Source organism: Ambystoma mexicanum, chromosome 11 (assembly GCF_040938575.1).
Source record: "Ambystoma mexicanum isolate Mex_15411 chromosome 11, UKY_AmexF1_1, whole genome shotgun sequence".
Classification (NCBI taxonomy): Eukaryota; Metazoa; Chordata; class Amphibia; order Caudata; family Ambystomatidae; genus Ambystoma; species Ambystoma mexicanum.
The window spans coordinates 1,010,192,795-1,010,208,513 of NC_090934.1; the positions used below are offsets into that span (position 1 = coordinate 1,010,192,795).

The following is a 15,719-nucleotide window of genomic DNA, read 5'->3' on the forward strand; positions in this document are numbered from 1 at the left end:
GTGCCGTTCCATCCGCATTACCAAAATTGGACAAGATGGTTTATAAAGTGCCTCTTATTCCAATCTGTTCAGATCCCTTCAGGTGTAGTAGAGGTGTGGGGCTGACTGATGGTTTCGAAACTGATATTCACCCCATGACCACTGGTACCCCAGAATGTTGATTCATCACAGAAAGGCTGGCTGCATCAATGTAGGCCATTCTAGCTGGTTCTATGTCCAAAACCTTCCTCCTGAAAGCGGCATGTAAAAAAGATTTTTAAGCTGATTTGGGGCATCTTTCAGTGGGTGGTAAATGTTTATTTGGGGGTTAACCCTCAAGCTCCCTGACCCCATCTGCTCCCCATCCACACCTACTCCCACAGTGGCAGGGTTTTCTTTTAATAGGGGCATTTCACCCCTGAACCCTCTTGTTGCTCCCCTCTCCCTCCCACACACATTGTGCCACCAACCCTTACCTTTTACATCTCATATACACACACAAACACACACCTACCGTCTATCCGTGCCACAGTCTCCCCCCTTCCGGCTGCTGTGAGGACGGCTTGTCAGCCCATATGCGCATGCGTCTGTGGTGTATGGTGGGGCTTGGCCTCATCAGTCTTTCATATGCCATTTCTATTGCTTGCAATGAAGAGATTGTGGGCAATAGACTGCATACCATCTAGCTATCTAACAACACATATCATGTTTGCATTACCCAATATGACCAGTAAATAATAGCATGCCACAGTAAGAACATATATTCAGGCTGGCTGCACCAATGTAGGCCCCCCAGTCCCATAATAACACTCGTCGTGTTTGCTTTGTCCTTGACGGCCAGTAAACAGTGCCATTAGTATGCTGACTGACAGAAGAGGACAGCTCTCCTGTCTTCCTGTCTGCATATGCTGTTAGCAGAATAATGAGAGGTGGTAGGGCCAGAATTCCTATACACTCTCTGCATCTCATTATTGCGCTCCACGTTTTTTGCAGAGCCCAAAAAAGTTCTGTGGGGGACAGGCCCATGCTCATAGAAAGGCAGCACAGTCCCGAGTGCAAACAAAGCACCCGGGTGGGCTGTGCCGCCTGGCACTGTGCTTTGGTTGATAGATGTATGTTTAGATTAACATTCTAACTGCACAATAGAATGTTAATCTAAAAATGTACCTCTTCCACCCCAAAGAAAGCGCGTTGGGCCCCCTCCCCGCCCCAACAAAGGAGCACCCACTGCTGGTCAGATAGCTCAGTCAGGTAATCGCTGCCAGCCATCTCTGCTCAGCCAGACATCACAGGTCTGAACCCCGGCAGTGCTGACTCCCCAATTCATCTTTTCAAGGTTGATAAATCAAGAGCCATTCAATTGGTTAATAATCACATCTGGAATCACACTGCTAAGAAACGTGTGCAATCCAGCATGGTGCACTTCACAGGAACACTGTATTATTAAGTGCTGCGTGCAGCCTGCCTTACGGCTCTGTCGCGATAATTTATGTGTGCACTCCCCAATCTCTTGGTTTCCCAACCAGCCTGTGCCTCATCTTCGCCTCACTCCTTCTCTCCCCTCGCCTCGCCTCACAACACTGGACCTTCTGTCCCCTGCAAGGTACACATAGCAGTGCTATCCACTAATGCTCCACCGCCTCAACCAAGAGGGAGCTCTCTCCACCTACTCCCCCATCTCCCCCTCTTCCTGACTATCCTGCAGCAACCACTATCCTGCAGCAACCCCTACCCTGCACTCTACCCTGCATGTATTCAGTCATTTCAGACACATGTAATATGTCTGTCCTGTGCACGTATTCCCCAACAGCCATTAGTCCTTTGATCACCACCTCTCGCACGTATGCACGCCACCTGACTCAGGACATGGGAATGATGTTTGCTTTTTTTCAAGTGTTTCAGGTTGTAACACCCTATAAGCTCCATAAACAAATACAAATGCCCCCAAATAAATGCATGTGACAGTTTCCACTCCACACAGCATTCCTCATCCACCTTTGGGTCCGAGGGCTTTGGGCGCCATTTGGTTCCCGGGAGCCTGCCCTGTGTGTTGACTTGTTTTGTTTTGACACAACCTTCTCGCAGTTTCTAGCCCCTTTTCCTCAGTCTTGTGCGTGACTAGCTTGCTGCTGATGCGGCTTGAGCAGGTCTGCTGATGGGGAAAGTATGGAGTGCATCTTCAGGTCACCTCAGGAACTACGGTCGGGTACACAGCAGGGACGTAATTTCACCACAATGCCAGGGGAAGCAGAAGTGACATCGCACGGCCCTTGACCTCTGATGACATCACAGGAAGTGATGTCATTTCACCCCACCCCGAAGTGACATCACGGGCAGCGATGGAACACAACCTTTTACTCCTCAACAAAATAGGAAGTGGCTTTACAAAAGATTGTTTCTAAGTACGCTACGGAAAATATGGTTATGATATCACTGTAAAGTGATATACATTTCATACAGGAATGGATCACCATATGGATCGTTAATATCAGTGCGATTAGGCTCATATTACCAAATCACTGTGAATGCAAGCAGACGTCCAATGCCAAACGATAATGATGTGTTATTATATAGCACTTACGCTGAACCGCTTCATATAGAACAAATATGCATACAATATAACTCAACCTGTGTTAGTACTCATTTATCAACCTCACCAGAATGAAAGGCTGAGTTGACCTTGCTGGGAGTCGAACCTGCAACCTGCAGATCACACACACATTGCAGCGGCCAGCGCTCGCTCCACTGAGCTATCTTACAGGCTACAGCTATCAGAAAATCAGCCACTCCAGAAACAAAGAGCCACATTCTGCTGGCCACAACCCATGAACCTCAATAAAAAAATAAAAAACATTTCTTTTTTTGGGGTAGCAAGGGAGACCTCAGGGGTCGCAGCTGCGACCCCTGGCAACCCCTAAATGACGTCCATGGTGCACAGACCTGCCTGCATCAACAATTCATAGAGAATGAGATTCCAGTTGCCCCCGGCAAATGTTCTCTGCCAGAGCCTCCCACGCATTACAAGAAATACTTCATGACTTCAGCCAGTCTGATAGCACAGCGAGTAGAGTGCTCGCTTTGACATCTGTGCAGAGCCTGCTGATGCAGGTTCGAATCCGGCAGGGTCAAACTCAGCCTTTCATCCACCGTGGGTAATAATACGCAGCGCTCAGATTCCTGAGGGTTTGTAGCGCTATATAAATGCTAAATTATTATTATGACCATCAGCTAGGGTGGCCAGGTGTCCCGGTTTTACTGTCACTGTCCCAGAATTAGGCCCACTGTCTGTCCCCCTTTTTTATTTAAATATATTTTTGAGAAGGCAGAGCGACCATTGGCAGAATCATAGATTTGACTGTATAAGATGTCATTTACCAAACAATTATAAGCCCTATGCTGCTTCTTATAATTTAGCAATTTTACATTCAGCTGCCTCGAGTTGGACTTGAACCCCCAACCTTTCTGTTAACAGCAAAGTGCATTCACTGACTCTGCCATAGAGACGGCTTGTGGCGAGGGTTTCATAGCTAGACCTGAACTAGGAATCAGAGCAAAAGTTCCTTTGTTTTGAACATGCTTAGGGGAATGAATGGATCCAATCACCCTGCCGCTCCCCACTGTTTTTTATTCCCTCCTTCCCTCCACTGATGTGTAATTGGGGTAGTCACTGTCAAATGGAAGTCCTACTTTTATGTCGTGGTCTGTTCAAACTTTGTATTTTTCAAATATGGTCGCCCCACTATGAGCTACTTAATGGTTTGTTATTAGAGAGGTTGGTTGATTATTGTCCAAAAAGAAAGCATTGATACAATTTCCCTTTGCAGGGCTGAGCCCTACAAAGGGCAGTTGTGAAGAACATTTTTATAACTGAGGCTGTGTTGAGTAAACACATCCCCAAATCATCAGGGACAAACCTGCAATCTCTTGAAGTAATCAGCAAGTCATCCTGAAATCATCAGGAACAAAGAGTTTTCTAAAATAGGGATGATGCTGGCATCATCAGCAAATCATCCTAAGCTCATCCCCAAATCATCACCCACCATTCTGAGACATGTGTTGATGACTTTAACAGCCGGATGACTTCGGATGATGTGGGAATGACTTCTAATGTAGTCCGATGATCATCGGATGACTCCAGGATGATCTCTAAAGTCATCCTTTTAGACCTGGGAAGGTTTATTCTAAGAGTCAATTTACAGATGATCCCTGCCATCTCTAGCTCCATGTGACCCGTGCTCCGAACAGTTACGGCAGGTGGCCTTTGCAATTCTTGGCCATTGACATCTGTTCGACCTGCGTCACTTTCTGTCATTGTCACTACAGGGCAAACTCCTTCAGGCTTAATACACACCTCGGGTATTGTTCGCTACTGGGATCCGTGTATTTCCTCCAATACTCTCTACAGATTGTAGCCCAGGCTGCTCTGTAATAGTTGAGGAATCCAACCACCCCTATGGGTAAAAGCACACATCAAACTAATCATTCCTTGTGAACTAGATCGCCTTGTAACTCTGCCTGCTGTGACAGAAAAAGAAATAATGGGTGTTAGTAGTAACCTAAACTTCCTATCTTTTCAACAGTTCTACCCTGTCCTCACACATTCAGGTGAGGGTGGGTTAGTGGTTGGGTGAAGCTTTCCTGCTGGTAATGCCCAAAAATAAGCTTTGCCCATGGCGGCCAGGAATTTCTAAATGCTACCTCCGCTCTGGCAGGAAGTGCAGTTTCTGGCAAGCCCTGCCCTGCCCTTGACTCCGCCTCTGCTCAGTCCCCTTCCTGTCTCCGCTCCAGGAGGAGTGGAGATGGCTTATGGCCAGAGGGACAGTCTACTCTGTTGGCTCTTTCTGAGATCTGATGCTTCTGTCTGCTTATGAGGAGCAGGAGGGATATTGGGAGCACACCCCAACAATAGGGAGCAGATAGATACCTTATCGGTGAGAGTGCAACATCTGTTTCTCGGGTTAGCCGGGTGTGTTAACCTTTGGCTGGTGTGGTATTTGTCAATAGTATTATTTATTTTTATGTTGTGTACATAGCATGGCCCAGGCCCGCAAGGGCATCAGCGTTCTACAGAAGTTGTCAAAATAAAAAGCAGGAAGGCCTATCTAAGGGATACATATACATAAAGGGAAGGGGGTCAGTACATAGAACATGTTTACGGCGAGATATGAACACTAGGTCGTGATGCAATGTGAGGACCAACACCATCGCTTATTTCCCAAGAGCGCCTTAAGAATTCACGAACAGGCATACAGAAAACTGGTATGTTAGGTGCAGGGCACGTGAAAAAACACCCATCGCATCATATTGTATATGAAGTTCCAGGGGAGGTTCGTCCAATGTGGACGAGCCAAGCCAGCCCAGTGAAAATACTGAGCGCAACCCCAGCTGCAGCAAATCGCTGAGGGAGCACTCTTGGGCTGACTTACACAGAACTGTGAAATGGCAACGCGGCCTCCCTTTGACAGTTCAGTAGTACCGCAGCACATGCCCAATGAGCCATGCAAGTGACTGAAGAATGAATGATGCTGTATGAGTGCTGATGTGTGTGAATGGGAGAGTGAATGAAGAATGAATACTTTTTTACTGGACATTAAGGTGAAGTCATCGTGATGAGTGTTCCTATGTGGTACTGGCCCCCATTGGTGGGCTCACTTTGCACATTTGTATTTACTGTGGCAGGGCATTGTTTGCTTGCCATCAAGCATGAAAAAAGCATTATTAGTGTTCCTATGTGGTACTGGCCTACATTGGTGGGTGCAGTCTGGACATGTTTCTTTACTGTTACATGGCAGTTTCTTCTGGGCATCAAGGTTGCAGGCAACATAAGTGTTCCTACCTGGTACTGGCCCACATTGGTGGGTCCAGTCTGGACATATTATGCCCCCAATGGAACTGAAAATTTATAATCCAGAGACATATGGTTTCAACCTCTGAGTGGGGGCCTATCAACTTCAAAATTTATATAGTGTTGACTATTCTGAGAAAAAGTTTTTTCAAATGTTTTTTTCTAATGTGTGTATATAACTGTCTTTTGCATTGTATGAAATACTGTGTACATGAACATGGATATTTATTGGTTCTTTTTTGTACATATTGTGCTTGATTTGGAATTTATGTTGAGCTAATAGTGCTTGGTAATTGACAGACCTTGCTTATGAGTAATAATTGAAATAATAAAAAGTTACTTCTGTATAATGCTTAAACAGAAGTACGAAATGGTGATTTTTGTAAAATGTATCCCTATGAAAACTTAGGTGGACACAGAAAACTGTAAAACACATACCTAGGAAATACTTTAGATAGCTTGTGCCATATTTCTGGTATTGAGAAGTTTATTATAAATTAAATTTATATATATGTTTAGTGAACCTGTCAGGACACTCTTTTGTTTTGTGGACATATTATGTGGCATGGCATCTGGTACCAGGGAATATCAACAGGAATATGGTACTATATGGTAATACTGGCATATATTGGTGCAGCCTCCATGGACATGCATGGGCACAGATAACATTAACATTTTTCTTCAAGAATCACAGCAACGTTTCCATAAACTAAGGAGGGGAAAGAGGGTGCATCAAGTAGAACTAGAGTTTCAGAGGAAATTAACATGCCCTATGAGCACACCTAGTAAGGGAAGGGAGCGTTTCCAAAAGTGTAAAACTTCAAAGGCAAGCAGCACATTTTCAGTCCTTCAGACTCAAGAGGTGGGTGCATTGAGTTGGGTGCAGGGACGGTCTCAGGGCCTTTCAACGTTTTCCAGTGAAAGGGGCCTTGAGTCTAGGGGTGCCTCCACCAACTGTCCCCCAGGTTGGCAGTCAGCAGTCTTCTGTCAAGGCAACATATTCTTTTCATTCATGTCTTTAAATGTGCGCTTTGAGTGCGCTTGTTACAGGCTACATTTGCTGGAGCCCTCCAGGCTGTCTCCTCCCTCAGTGTATCCAGAAGTGGGCTTATCCCATCATTGCCCTTTTTCTCCGGTTTCTCTGTGTCTGCCCCTTATTGACAAAGAAGCATTAATAGCTTTTGAGTGGACGTTTAGGGTTTCAGCTACCTGCTGGGTGACCGTTTCGTGATAATCTGTTTCTTTGTCTCCACTATAATGCATACACACCATGGGTGCTTCAGTCTGTTTTCCTGAGCTCTAAGCAGGGAGGGACAGAATCATGTTTAAATGGGCTCCCACGTGCCAATAAACAGCTTCAGAGGTCCTGATCTTGTGTCTTGACAAGGGGCTCCCAAGCAGACCTTTCAAATGGGCCCCCGCTCACCTTCAGCGATCCCGGCTGGGTAATATTAACACCTGCTATTTACAGCACTGGGAAATGGCAAAAACGGTGGTAGAAGCAAGCACTGGACAGGACAAGTTACTTTTAGCATTCTCCTCTATTTTTAATCCAAGCTATTTTTTCTGCTTTGCAAGTGTAAAACTCTTCAGGGCCTGCAGTGTTTCGTGGAACAAGTTATGCACACGTGCTCACTAAAATGGCATGTCGATCTTCCAAGTCCTGCCTCACCCTTCAGAAACCATGGGCCTCATTATAAGCTTGGCGGTAGCCTTAACGGTAAAACCAGCAGGCTGCCACCAAACTTCCGAAAAATTCCGGCACCCGCGAATGGCCAATTACTGGGTCATTACGGCCCTGCCAGACCCAGTAATTGCCCATTTGCGGGCGCCAGAATGGAATGCCCCATTCCCATTTGAGTCCCATAGGGCTCAATGGGAATGGAGAGGTCGGATGCACTGGCACCATTCACAATGGTGCTGGTGCATACGACATGCTCTGCTCGCGGGTGCCGCTACACCCGTCATGTCAGTACTGGCGGGCGGGATGGCACCCGCGAGCAGAACTCGTAGTTTGCCAGTCCGGTAGCAACAGTAGCGGCAAGCTTACCAGTACCTTTGTTACCGGACCGGCAACCTTATAATGAGGCCCGCATCCTCTCTCTCTCTCTCTCTCTCTCTCTCTCTCTCTCTCTCTCTCTCTCCCCCCTCCCCCCTCTCCCCCTCCCCCCCGTCTCTGCAGGCCGTTAAGGTGCTCAGATTGCAAACACATTTCTTTTATCAGTGGCAGAGCCTTTCCTATGCATGAAAGAACATTTCCAACTCTAAGAGCTTGCAAAGCCCCAGTTACCTTGCAACTCTGTGATAGTTACAGTGAGCAACACAAATCGCTCATTTAAAGATTTGTTAATATCCATGGTATCTACTATCTTGACATGCAAAGAAACAAAGCTGCTTTAAGTCACTAATCAAATGTTTTCAAAATCATGAATGACAACGAGCTGGAAGTTTGGGACAAAGAATCTGCATATCTATCTTTGTTTATTACACAACTTATTTTATCACATGTCTTAAATCACTGAAAGTAACGTGGGTTTAACTAGATCTTGCAGGTTGGCATTATGTTGCATTCTGGGACTTATAGTTCACCATTCAGAATGTGAAAATTAAAGCCACAATGATATTCGTTTGGCTTAACATGCCGCTGTAAGAATTTTACATGTTGTAATGTGGCTTTATTATGCAATTTGTGTTTTTTGTAAGTAAACTTTATAAGACATTATTACTGAAGACCTTGAAATCCAACAATTTGAGCCAAAATGTGTGATCCTGGTCATCCACCACCCCCACTCGACACCCATATGCCCCCCTATTTGTCCGACGATCCCACTCTCTCCCCCCATTTCTCCGACCATCCCATTCCCTCCCCCCATTTGTCCGACCATCCCACTCCCTCCTTTTTGGATGCAGCCAGAGTACCATTAGTTCCTTTTTTACACTTCCACCACTGTGCTGCTGAGATTAAGAGGCAAGGATTCTGGCCCCTTTTGGGTTTAGACCTGGATTCTGAAACCCTTTATGTGGGATAAAAGCCCAGCACTTTTGACTCAGAACCACTCAGAAGGGAAGGCAGTCTACAAGCGTGTACCCACCCTCTACTGGCCACCACGTTCTTGGGTCCAAGCAGTGGTAGCTCCTTACACAATACGTGGAGAGATGTGTTCTCCTTTGCTGGTAGCCGGACACTCACAAAGCGTGTAAAGGCGTCTGCCACAAGTGCCCATCTGACACATCTATCAGGGGTTCCGGTGGTAGCAATATCTTATCAAACGTTTTGGGCTTCAAACCTAGTCATCACGTTGTCTAGCCGGTGAATACTTACCAGGCCAGTATGATTGCACCTGGGACTGACAATCCAGGCATGTTTGGGGAATGGCAGGAAAGCATCTCAGAGGAACGTGGGCCCAGGGGGAGTGAGGTAGGCAGATTAAGGGTGAATAGATGTCCTCTCTTGGAGGTAGGAATTCCTACAACCCCTCCCAGGCTCATCTCACCAAAGCCGCCTGCCTGTAAAACATTAGGCTTTGGATTTACTGAAGGTCCATTACTCATCATTTGGTGAAGAAACCTGCACCTCGCACGGGCTGTGGCAAACAGCCCACTGAGAGTGCCCTAACACCTGTAGACACATGGCCGCTACTACCACCTTGCGGGAAGAAGTGGTAAACCCCTTGCCGAATGAGGGTGGCATAGGAATGCTAGTCGACTGTCATGAGTCTATCTTTTCTAGGCGAGCCAAGACAATGCTCTTGGCAAGGCCACTGTAAATAGTTTGAGGAAACTGGAATATTCAACCCGCACCCTAGTTTCTGGTGCCAGCCTTACACTGATGGAAATCTGCCCGAGTTGGGGTGAAAGCTATGAATCTAAGTTCCCATCCACACCAAGCACCTAGAAGCCATGCCCGCCTGTAGTGCTGTACCTTGAAATTGTTCAACTCTCAGTTTTGCCAATTGTAATGCCCCCCCTTACCTGCAGAGATTTCCAGAGAGCCTTGTGCCTGTTGAATTGCCCCTCTCTGTCTGGAGAGGCAGTTGTTGAACCCCTGACAACTTAGTATTACATTCACAGTGGCAAACGCTGATGCCCTCTGCCTGCTTGTCTTCAGGAGGAAGTCTGTGTCCACCAACTCATCTTGACTCTTCAACCCCACCAGTCTATTGAAGACCAAGGTACTAGGAGGAGGAGGGAAGCCCTAGTCTGTAACAACTGTACCACCCAGACTGGTGTTGAAGGATCTAAAAAATGTGAACAGCTGCAGCGCCCAGGCTGGTATCACCAAAGTACAGGGCATGACCTACAGCCTTTTGGCGGTGGTACTAAAGTGTGTCATCCACCTGATTTCATACGCTTGCCGATATAAGAATATTGTAAAGGAGCGGCAGGGGCACTCTTAGCAGCTACACCGATTACGAGCAAGAGGAAACTTGAGCCCCAACCAAAATCCCCTGTCGCAAGAACAGAAGACTCAACCATAGGGCTACGTTTACGGCCTTTATTAACACTCAAAATGACAGGGATTGCAACTGGAACAGCATAATGTTTCCACAAGCTCTCACCCTCCAAACGTGTGTCACTCGGTTTTAAGTGCTATTGACATCACAGCACAAGTTACATCCCAAAAAACCTATCGGGGAAGAGAATTGGTTAGTCGAGGAAAACTATATATGCAGCACTGGTGCGATAAGGACTGGTGGTGCTCTCTGGTTGTTGGGAAAGATTTGCTGGCATCTTTCTGAATTGAACTGAATTTGCTTTATTCTTTCCACAGAGGACGCACACGGCTCCTTTAAAGATTCTTGAAACATCCCGGGATCAGCTGTCTGAGCACGTTCGTAGCGTGCTACTTCAAATGGAACAGCCCACAGCCCTTGCGACGAGAAGCCCTGGTGTGATAAGCGCTGGTGGTGCTGTTTGGCTGTTTGGGTGGAGCCCGTTCTTCAGGAGTCCGCCCGTCCTGCAGCAAACAGCAAGAAAAGAGGCACCACGTGGAAAACTACAGGAGCATGGAGGAGGAAGGGCGATTGCTCCGGAGTAACAGGCCACGGGTGAAAGATCCAATGTTGAAAAGGCCTACCTCAGCCTCCGACTGTGATTCGCTAGAACCAGGTAAGCGGACTCTCCAGTTTCCCTTGTTACATCGACCAGGGGACCCGACCTAATTGCAACAAAACTTCCAAAAATTCCAACCAAAATTCCAATCCATGAGTGGTGCTGCAGTCATAAGAACTAACTTATACAATTCAGATCCCCAAAGGTTACACAATCCTTGCCCGCTTGACCTAGAGGAACCTACTGACGTAATCTCCCCACTAGCGGAGCCTACGGAGGCCCTTGTGGCTTCCCCATCCCTCCCCCATAACCTGCCAATGGTAAACATTGCAGTAACCATGGAGGAGAAAGTATTACAGTTGGCTGACTGGATGGTACATACAAATGAGAGCCCTACGACCGGCGATGATTCGCCGTTTCAATTAACAAACGTAATGGATTAACGAAGCCCCTATCACAGCCCAAATTATGTTCCATCGATTTGGATGTCACATCACCCCAAGAGGGCCAGGACTTCTGTCCTACTCAACCAAGAACCAATGAGGAAAATGCACACATCTCAGTAACTCCTGGCAAAAAGGACAAGTGTGTGGGGGAGATAGGGCCGGCAGAGCAGATGCAGGGGGTGGCACAGTTCAAAGCTCACTACCCGCTAATTGATTTCCACACTGCTCAGGACTCTCCTGCATTTGAAGATTTAACAGGCCTGCCCTCCTGCTCTTTGTCACCTGTATCCTATGCTAATAAGTCGGATAAGGAAGAACTGGCAATGCCCTTGCCCGTCCCGAAAAACCCCAAAAACCTCCCGGACGATCAGATAGAGGAGGTCTCTGGGGAATCCCCAGATCAGAACATGTGCTCCCCAAAATGCTCCGCTAGGGAGAGCCCACTGCGGGAAAAAGTTCAATCACCTACACCGACAAGCAAAGGTGGTGATTTCAATTCCGACGTAGAGGCCAGAAGTGAGGAACCTCTTGCAGAGCTATAGGTTCAGCTTCAACCACAAGACTTGAAGGGAAGTGCAGCAAAAGGTAGTCTACCTGCAAAAACACACCAGAGCAATAAGAAAACCTCAACGAGACGTGGGACAGATGTAGGCAGATTCCCAAATCGCAAAAGCAACAGCAACCTTAAGAAACAACAATTGCAGACAAAATAGTTTGAAACCTTCTTTAAAAAGAAATTTGACTCATATTCAGAAAAACAAACTGAACTTTCCGACGCTGAAATTTTAGAAGTGGCAGAGGGACCAACAAAGCGAGTGCTTCAACAGCTAGGGGCCAGTAACCCCGACAAGCAGGGCCCTCGACAGATAGAACTTGACCCATCAAATCTATCTAATCTGGGGCACAAGCCAACTCTAGCCTCAAATCAACTAAGATGGCACATCACTCCTAAGGCTCCAACCCGGCGAACAAATTTGCCCCTTTTGCGGGCACCTCAAACTAACATAATCCCACAAGATTTATCCCTGGATGGAAAAGGGGTTTCTTGTGGAGGAACATTAAAAAGCACGGCTTTACAAACTGCGTTCACTCCAACTAGCACAGATGACGACAGGGGAGGACAGATGGAACCGGGAGGCGAGGCGATGGTCCCTGGAAAGGACTTAGTCCATCAGTTACCAGAAGACACCATTTATGATATCTCCACTAATATCCGGCCAGTGGATCACGTACGCAAGAGGGCTGCAAATTATAGAACAATAACTCCAGAGCCTGAGTATACGCAACAATCCATTAACGAACATAGACACTGTGACCGAACCTGTGATCAATCCGCTCACTGTGATCCAGGGTGCAAATACAGGCGCTTGAGCGAAATCCCTCGTACACCAGCCAGAGATTCTCCCGCAAAGAAAACAGACCTGATGTCAATCAGGTCAACAATCGCCATTGCTTTAAACCCTTTCTGCAAATTTTATGAGGCATTGAACAAGGCCCAGAAGGATCACACTACGCTGTTAGTCATCATGAGCACAAAGTTAGCTTTTCTGGAAGGGTACATAACAGCAAATTTAAGAGAGAAAAGCTAACCTGTCCTACAACTTCTGAGCCTGCAATACCGACAACCGCCTACATAGGAGACTTTGCGAGACCCGAGCATCTCAGGGGTGGGTCCGTTCAATCGACGGGAACAGGCCTGTTCAATGCAGATTCTGGTCAAACCCACGCAGACTCCACTCCAGCCTCAACGGAGCCCTTAAAAACAAGAAAGGAGAGGGAGGTCAAGAGTGCAACTGTTAACCCCTCTAGAGATATGGAAGATTCCACCTACGTTGACACTGGCGACACCGACCACCAGCCTGCATTGAGTTTAGCGACACAAAGGGGAAACAGTGATTTAGGACCGAAAGGAACTGACCATAAAAACCTGACTAAGAGCAAAGTTATGAGCATATTGCAAGACACTCAGAAAGGAACACCTTGAGTGTCATTTGGGATTTGTTCACAATTGAATCATCTGCTTCTGGTCAACAAACATATTCAGCCTAAAAAGCCATGTAGGATCTTCAAAGGCAACGCTGAATAATCGTTTAAAAAAACAGGTGCAGCACAAAATAAAGATCATCTCACAGTCCCTATGTGAGAAGATTTGGGACAAAAATCAAGGGAGCAATAGAGTGAGCGAAGATCCGGCATCGGAGTCAGACGACGAGACTCCATCAATTGATCTTATGAACATGAGTATATACTCAGTAGAAGACTCAGATTCTGAAATGTCAGCTAATCAGTCATTAAAGCGAGAAATCGACCAAACAGAAGCAGAGATAGTCTCTCAAGAACCTCCAGCGAAACTATTATTTACTGAAGGTAGATTACCAACTGCTAAGAAGTCTGCAAATGAGAGGAACTCCGCAGAAAGGAATAGACATTTGCAGGAGCGGGTCACAAAGCCTTCTAAACAAGACAAAGGGACGAATGTAAAGAGCAAAACCACCCACAGTGGTGATGACACCAACCGGGGAATGAGATCTTAAATTTGGGAGACAGTACCCACAAAGCAGAGGCCGAATCCAAGACCCCCTGTGAAATCCCTTGAGGCAAGTAGAACGGAGCAAAACTCTAGAGAGAGGATACCTGTAAAAGAAGACAGGTTATATAAGTTCAGCAACCATTCTGAGACAACAAAATACACCAAGAAAATCAACCAAGGCCCATCCTCGTTGATCCCTCCACGTAGTAGAACCTTCCTCTTGGAGAGAACAAGACCATTAAAGGACAACCTGATTCTAAATCGCTGCACAATCGCTGACCTCTTCAAGCAAATTCCGTGCCTCAGACCCCTTGTATCAAAAGACCTTAAAGTGGTGGAACCAAACGCGATCAGGGGTAATGTCAGCTTGTTTCTTCATGTGGACTCACTCATAATTAATAAAATACTATTGGAAGCAACGCACTACCTCCTTGACCTGGGCTACAACCTGACTGAAACCAATCCAGATGGCACGCTAAAAGGAGAATCAACTCCCCAGAGCGATAGCAGGAACGGCTTAAGAACTGAGAGAATGCCAAAAGACTACACAGGTAAGAAGACCCACCCGGATCACCCAGGTTATGCGACAGAGAAGTCTTCTTCGGTCCAATCCGGACATTTAAATCTCCATCAAACCACTGGAAACTTCTCCAAATACTCACAGGACGCAGAGCAATTAAATAAAGAAAAAAGGTTTAACATCTCGCAGACCAGCAATAAGGAAGACCACGCTCTAGTGGAAAAAGCCCTGAGGGGAATAGCGCCCAGGGGACCTCACCCACGAAAAGGCCATATCCCATCACCCCAGTCGGAGGAAAAGCCTAGGAAGAGGGACGACCTCAGTAGGACCTGGGGTCTGCGTCGTCCATCACCGACTAATTGGTCATGGAAAGCAGCCGAGGAAAAAAGAAATTCTAGACGTTAGCCACCAGATAGGAAGGATATGGCAGCTAGGATGGGTTTCCCCCTGAACCAGCCCCATAAATCACTGGAAAAAATACTCAAACTAGGCACTTGGAACAAAAGAGGATTTAGCCATCTAACTTCCAACAATGCCGTCAATTTGGGAAGCTTTGACCTTTTGTGTTTCCAGGAGACCTAGCTCTTTGCACAACCAACTCTCGCAGAATATGACATCTCTGTTTCCTGTGCAAAAAAAGGACCAAAGGGACGTCCCAGATCGGGATTTCTCACCGCAGTACGTAGAGGATGCAGCCTATCAATTAAGACCTGCCTCCAGGCCACGGAATTTATATTAGCAATCGTCTTAGAGTGGCAGCAATCCCGGACCACTGAGGGAGTAGCCAAAATCAAACTTATCCTCCTGATAAATACTTACTGGAACCCCACTGCAATAACCACCAAATCCTCTGTAGAGAGTATGGCAACGTTAATAGAAGATGCACGGGATAACTTTGAAATCAATCACGTGATAATTACCAGGGACCTAATCGTCAGTTGTCAATATCCAGCCCAACAGACAAAAATAAAACCTGTATCAATGAACGGAGAAGCGCGGGGCCGGCAATGGGAATCCCTAAGCAATGGGAATCCCTAATGAACGTGATGGATTTCCATAACTTACATTGGCTGAAATCAGTGCAATCATCGAAACATCTGCACATGGGAAAATCTGGGGAGAGGGGTTAACATCGATCATACATATGTATCAAGAGAGTTCTTGACCCAGATAACAGCCTTTGAAATTCTGCGTGCTACTCATAGCGATCACAATTTACTTGTGACCACATGGAATTCGGCCTCCTTTCCGAAACAAGTGATGTCCGTGAAGATCGAACCCAGTGGAACGGGAGTACGATTTAAGCGAAGGAAGCAATTTGATATCCTAAGTCAAGATGCGCTAGGC

The 15,719-nt window shown here is 46.6% G+C and overlaps 1 long non-coding RNA gene across 1 annotated transcript in view; it reads left to right on the forward strand.

Moving 5' to 3' along the window:
- LOC138504037 (uncharacterized) overlaps window positions 1-15,719 on the forward strand; it is a 152,361-nt gene that overhangs the window by 8,121 nt on the left and 128,521 nt on the right. Inside the window, exon 4 of the long non-coding RNA XR_011279757.1 lies at window positions 10,596-10,933. This is a non-coding gene — a long non-coding RNA (uncharacterized lncRNA). The remainder of the gene's footprint in view (window positions 1-10,595; window positions 10,934-15,719) is intronic.